The following is a 6,796-nucleotide window of genomic DNA, read 5'->3' as shown; positions in this document are numbered from 1 at the left end:
GTCCTATTTTATTTGAGGTCACTGAGGTTTTTATTTTGCATGTAGGCCCAATGGAGGGACTTTTCTGTGGCCATCATAGAGTTACAGGGGCTCTAGACACTAGATGGGAAGTGAGGTGCAAGAAACAATGATTGGCACCATTCATATGATTACAAAGCTGGGGTTTCCAGCAGGGCTACTGGTGGTAAGGTGTGTCTTCAAATATCTGAGGAAGATGTATCATGGGAGGGGCAAGCACAGAAAGGCCTTGAGCAATCTCCCTGATATCAGGAACAAGATTTAAGCATCTAGTGGCTCCAGGGATCTCCAGTCCATGCTCAGTAGGCCAGAATATTCCTGAAGGATTTGCCTCTGTCCCTTGATACTAAGGATATGATTGTATTTTGTTGGGTTCTCAGATTGGCAAGTGGCACTAGTCTTCATCTGCCCCATGCTAAACCTCACCACCAGATCAGGGATAAAAGTATCCTCAGTGTACCCAGAGTGATGGGATTCTATGACACCCTGACAAATTTTCTGGGTTAATTATATTCCTGCAGAGATTGTCCCAGAGACTGATCTGGTTCACGTGAGCAGGAAACAGTTTCAGAACTTCTGTTTTACATCTTTGGCAATTCTCTTAGGGTATGCTGGCATGAGATCACCACCGACCACCTGGATGTCTGCACTAGGTGTGCACTTCTGCTGAGCTTACCAGTTGTCCTGGTCAAAGGGATCTTCAATGGACAGCACTACTCTGGATGAAGGACTTATTCAAGTCATCCCTCTGGTGGGGCATGATGTACCAGCTGTAGTCATCAGGAGACTTGACATCTAGGTCTTACTTGCTGGACCTTAAGAACTCAGAGGGCAGCCATGTTCATGTGAATGACCCTCTGGCCAGTATAGTTGGCATTCTCATTTGTTAACTTCTGCAGATCCGAGGCTTCTATGTTCTCCAGGATATTAAGTGAAAAACCTTTCCTAGTGAATGGAAGGCATTATCCTTCCATATTTCTTCTTGATGACATTCTTTAGGCTGTGGTAAACCACTGCTCCAGTGACCATGGTTTCTGGGAAACTGGATGCCTTCAGAGTCAGAATTCTGATCTCTTGCATGGCCAGCATGTTGCCAGCATGTGAACAACCATAAATCACATTGAGAACTGGGACCTGCAGGATGACTTCAGGTTTGCCAGCCAAGTCAGTGATGTGAAGGTATAAGGACACCCCCTTTCCCATGACCTTAGCTCTTCAGCCAGCCATAGACACTTCTAGTGTGGCATTTGCACCAAATTTTGCTTTTATTTTCAGTGCCATTCATCTCAATTATCAGTTTGTCTATCTTCTCTTGTTTTGCAACATTCAGCTTCTTGCTAGCCAGAGCAGGTACAATTTTTATTGATGTGCTCAACAGTCTTTGAGACCCCTTCTCTAGTAGCACATGTTTTTGCAGACAGTGTTAATAGAATTCAATAGTAACAAAAAAGAATTGCTAAAGAGATCCTAAATTGAGTTAAACTGGAAATTAAAAATTTCCAAAAATTTCAAAAAAAAAAAACCCTCAGAGCTAACCTCTTGAGAGCATTCATCATCTCTCCTGTTTCCTTCTTTAGTTTCAGGAATTCCATAGAGATTGCAATATTGTGGACCAGTGTGAGTAATCACCTGCTATGTGCATTGAGTTTCTAAGGTTATGCAAAAGTAATTGGCTAGCTGGTCCCTCCAGGTCATCAGCTTGATCTCTGTAATCCAGGACTACATAACCCCCTTTACTCTTCTTAGAGTGTTCTGAATCAGGAAGCTCTTGCTATTATATTCTCTTCAGGATTCAAGAGTGAGCTTGAGCCTTCACCAGCCAGCCAGAAAGAGAGGTTTGTCATATCCACAGCCCTTCATCATGGTCACACAGACTCAGAATTTAGTCATGTAAGTTCCGAGGGAACTGAGGGTGAAAAAGAGATTGCAGAATTATTATTTCTTCCTAATCATATGAACTAAGACAATTTGGCTCGCATGATAGTATAATAACCATAATAAAATTTTTGAGCCTCTCTAATGAGATTTTATGTTCTCAATTGAAATGGCAGTCCTCAAATTCTTGTTGAACTATGTGTTACTTCTCCATACTCCTCTGACGAAAAAGAGCAGAAAAGATGCTGTACTACATTGTTTCATAAGCAATCTAAAGTATGTGGTGCTGCTGGTGATGGTGATACAGAAACTATACTTTTGAAACTATATTTTATGTGTGTGACTACTAAGGACTTCCATGGTTTGAAGATCTGAGCTCTGTATTTTATGTAACTTATGGTATCTTAACAGTTTTTCCAAATTCCAAAATTATAAGCATTTGCATAATTATGATTTTCTGGAAAGTGAAAGGCAAAGACCATATTTCTGTGTAACATGCACTGGATGGCCAGGTAGAAGGGAGTGAAATCTTGTGTGAGTTACATTGCCTGATTAAAAGACAAAATGATATTTTCAGTAAACAGCCATTTCACAAGGCTTTATGAAATGCTAATTTCTTTATACTAAAGAATAAGGCCCATGTCTTTTTCCCCTCATTGTTTCCAGATCTTTTGTAATGGAATGTTCATTTCTGCTGTGTGAACTGTGGGTAGTCCATCTGAGGTGCAATTGGAACAGTCTCAAAATTTCATAGAGATTGTATTAAAAGAGTAACTCCACTCAGACTTTCCTAATTCCTTGATCTGTATTGGACCTCACTGTCTGTAGTGCTGGGTTTACAGACCTATAAAGACTGTTTTTTATATTTCTGAATACTTTTGCTGCTGTCAGCATTCTCCATTATTGTAAGACTCAGCTACTAAGTTTTCAATAAGGAAATAAGGTCAGGTCCCTATACCATCTGTAGTTTAAGAAGATAGAAGATTAAAAATATACATGCTATTAAGAACTTTGGATATCTTCTTAAAACTATATGATTAATAATCATGAAAATAAACATACATGCATGAAATAACAATGAATGGAGATAGAAGCTATGAAGTTGAAGTATACTACTTGTTGAGTTATGTAGGGGGTTTGAAGAAGTGAAATGGAAGGAAGAAATATTACTATATTATAATTTGAAACATAAAAATAATCAGATAAAGAAGTAAAACCAACCAAACCAAACTAAATTCTTCAGAATCAAAGAATGATTAATTTCTCTTAAATTATTTTTTCTATTTATTTATGTGAATTAGAACATGTTATTGGTAATTCTGAAGCACATTAACTATCATATGATCAAGATTTAGTATTTTCCTATGACCATTAATCCTTATCTAAATATTTTTTATATTGATATAATTTACTACTTCTAACTTTCATGTTTATAGTTTCATAGGTCATACAGAGTCACTTCCACAGATAAGAAATGAACAATACACATTTTAAACATTAAAACACCCTGTCTCTTCTCAAAACACTGACTTCCATATATTAGTTTTCCCTTACATTTTCTTTCAGTTCAGGAAAGTAACAAAAATTGATCCAAGATAAAATTTATTGGTGCTTGATGCTGTTTCATGAATTTGTTGGGCCACCTAATGGTATTTAATAGCTGAACTATTGGGTTATCCAAATATTGTTGCATGTATTCTCACCAGAAGATAAAAGATTGTACAGGCATAAAAAAATAGAAGGACAACTTCGTGTATTACATGAAGATCCACTTTAGAGATTCATATAATTCTATGGTCCAGTGTCCTTTGGAAATATTTCCCAATAAACTCTTCTATATTCATAGGATTTTTAATTTGGACAAATAAATACAATGAAAATTTTATCATTTCCCAAACAAAAATGGGCTTTGTCCTGTGGTATGTATGAGTTTGTAACTATGGAAAAACTCAAAAATATTCTCCCAATTCACTGGTTCCCAAGCAAGGCCACTGTCTTCACAATTGGAGCCAAATAGAAATATATTCTATGTGTGGGTGTATCCCATATTGCATCAATTTGGAAGAATTTTACCGAGGTATAGTTCACCATTTTTGATGACATATCTTAAGGGATGTCTTTTATGAAAAAATGTGGATATCATCATGTAAGCTGGATGATATTTATTATATGTGATATTATTATATGTGATAATATCATAAATCCTATAGTTTCATAAGTAGGACAAAAAGGGGTAATAGGATCCAGGTGATATTGGCTTATTTTATTGGAACAATTAACTGAGGAGTATTAAAAGACACAGACATCTATTATTGGAAGTCTGGAAGTTAGAATATTTTTACAAGTTAACTAATTAGCTACTGGTATGACGAAAGGAAGACAGATAAGCTTTTGGTTTATTGAAGCAATTTTGTGACAGAATGAAAGAGCCACTTCAGTTAGAAACCACTCAACTACTTAGATATTAACAAGGGAAAATTCTTTTAGTAAGAGTGCATAACTGGTTCTGGTTTATGGACAAAGGGAACCAGCCAGCATCAGAAATTTCTGTTTGCTTGTATAGTTTCATAGCCCCAACTTATATTTTGAGTAATTAACCATGTTTTACATACAGAAATTCCAAATTTCATAGTTTGAACAAATGGGGAGATTTTCAATGCATACTGTTGTCATTGTTCTCTGGCGACAGACCAGAACTTCTTTAACCAGGAGCTGTTACTCAAGGTTTTCCTGTTTGCTTGGCAGAACTGTGTTTTTCCTAATAAGACAACTGTGAGCACTCCTTCAGCTAAATTCTTCTTCCCATGGTTACTATTTCCTAAGTAGTTTATAGGTCCTTTAAATGTCAATTTATTATTCTCACTTTTCAGTTTTTCCTATATAAATATGGTACTTAAAGACATGCATATCTGTGTATGAGATTATGATTCAGCTCCTACTTGTACAATATATATGGGAAGTTCACAGACAACCACTTTTCAATGTAAGCAAATACATTTTAGGGACAGCATGCGCTGTGTTGCATACATGAATGGACATCAAGTATGTTTCAGGTTAATTTAAAATGACTCTATAAAAACAATAGATATTTATGTAGAAATATTACTGTCAGCCATTGAGATGGACAAACTGGACAATGAAATCATGCAGAACCACTAAGAACTCAAAGTTAATTGCCCATAATTCAAATTTCTGTAAAATATCACATCTGACATACATAATATAAAAGGCTTATAATTTAGCAATGGTGAGTTTCTGGTTAAAACTATTATCACTTAGATTGTATTAATTGAATACTTTTTTCGATTTGTTTATTATTTTTATTGATTTTATTGAGCTATACATTTTTCTCTTCTCCCTTCCCTTCCTCTCCCCTCCCTTTCAACTCTCTCCCATGGCCCCCATGCTCCCAATTTACTCAGGAGATCTTGTCTTTTTCTACTTCCCATGTAGATTAGATTCATGTATGTCTCGCTTATGGTACTCATTGTGGTCTAGGTTAGCTGGGATTGTGATTTGTAGGCTGGTTTTCTTTGTTTTATGTTTAAAAACGACTTATGAGTGAGTATATGTGATAATTGTCTTTCTGTGTCTGGGTTACCTCACTCAATATGATGTGTTTAGCTCCATCCATTTGTCTGCAAATTCCAAGATATCATTATGTTTTTCTGCTGTGTAGTACTCCATTGTGTAAATGTACCACATTTTCTTTATTCATTCTTTGGTCAAGGGGCATTTAAGTTGTTTCCAGCTTCTGGCTATGACAAAAAATGCTGCTTTGAACTACTATTTGAACATAGTTGAACACATGTCTTTGTGGTATGATTGAGCATCCTTTGGGTATATAAGCAAAAGTGATATTGCTGGGTCTTGAGGAAGGTTGTTTCCTAATTTTCTGAGAAATCACCATACTGATATCCAAAGGGGCTGTACCAGTTTGCACACCCACCAGCAATGCGGGCGTGTTCCCTTTATCCCACAACCTCTCCAGCATAAGTTGTCATCATTGTTTCTGATCTTCGCCATTCTTAGAAGTGTAAGATGGAATCTCAGCGTTGTTTTGACTTGCATTTCTCTAATGGCTAAGTGATACTTTCTTTTTTTTTAATTCTTTTTTTATTGAGAAAAGGAAAAAAAAACAAGTTTCCGCCTCCTCCCAGCCTCCCATTTTCCTCCCCCACCTCCCACCCTTCTCCCCCTCCTCCCACCCTTCTTCCCCTCCTCCCACCCTTCTCCCCCTCCCCACACTCCTCTCCCCCTCCCTCTACAGTCCAAAGAGCAGTCAGGGTTCCCTGCCCTGTGGTAAGTCCTAGGTCCTCCCCCCTCCTTCCATATCTAGGAAGGTGAACATCCAAACTGGCTAGGCTCCCACAAAGCCAGCACATTAAGTAGGAACAAAACCCCACACCATTGTCCTTGGCTTCTCATCAGCCCTCATTGTTGGCCATGTTCAGAGTCCGGTTTTATCCCATGCTTTTTCAGTCACAGTCCAGCTGGCCTTGGTGAGCTCCCAATAGATCAGCACCACTGTCTCAGTGGTTGGGTGCACCCCTCATGGTCCCGACTTCTTTGCTCATGTTCTTCCTCCTTCTGCTCCTCATTGGGACCTTGGAAGCTCAGTCCAGTGCTCTAGTGTGGGTCTCTGTCTCTATCTCCATCCATCACCAGATGAAGGTTCTATGGTGATACGCAAGTTTTTCGTCAGTATTGCTATAGGATAGGGTCATTTCAGGTTCCCTATGCTCATCTGCCCAAGGAACTAACTGGGGACATTGCCTTGGGCTCCTGGGAGCCACTCTAGGTTCAAGTCTCTTGCCAACCCTTAACTAAAATTGTGCTTCCGTGCTCCCCTATCCAATCTTCCTACATCCCAATCATCCGTTTTCCCCAAGTTCCCCCCATC

General features: G+C 38.2%; 1 pseudogene; it reads right to left on the bottom strand.

Annotated features, from left to right (window-relative positions):
* Nucleotides 1-279: 279 nt before the first annotated feature.
* Nucleotides 280-1,610, bottom strand: LOC102001997 (annotated as a pseudogene).
* Nucleotides 1,611-6,796: the final 5,186 nt, after the last annotated feature.

This window comes from Microtus ochrogaster, unplaced genomic scaffold, assembly GCF_000317375.1.
Source record: "Microtus ochrogaster isolate Prairie Vole_2 unplaced genomic scaffold, MicOch1.0 UNK164, whole genome shotgun sequence".
Taxonomy (NCBI): domain Eukaryota; kingdom Metazoa; phylum Chordata; class Mammalia; order Rodentia; family Cricetidae; genus Microtus; species Microtus ochrogaster.
The sequence above is the reverse complement of the archived record's forward strand: the minus strand, read 5'-3'. Positions and strand labels throughout refer to the sequence as shown.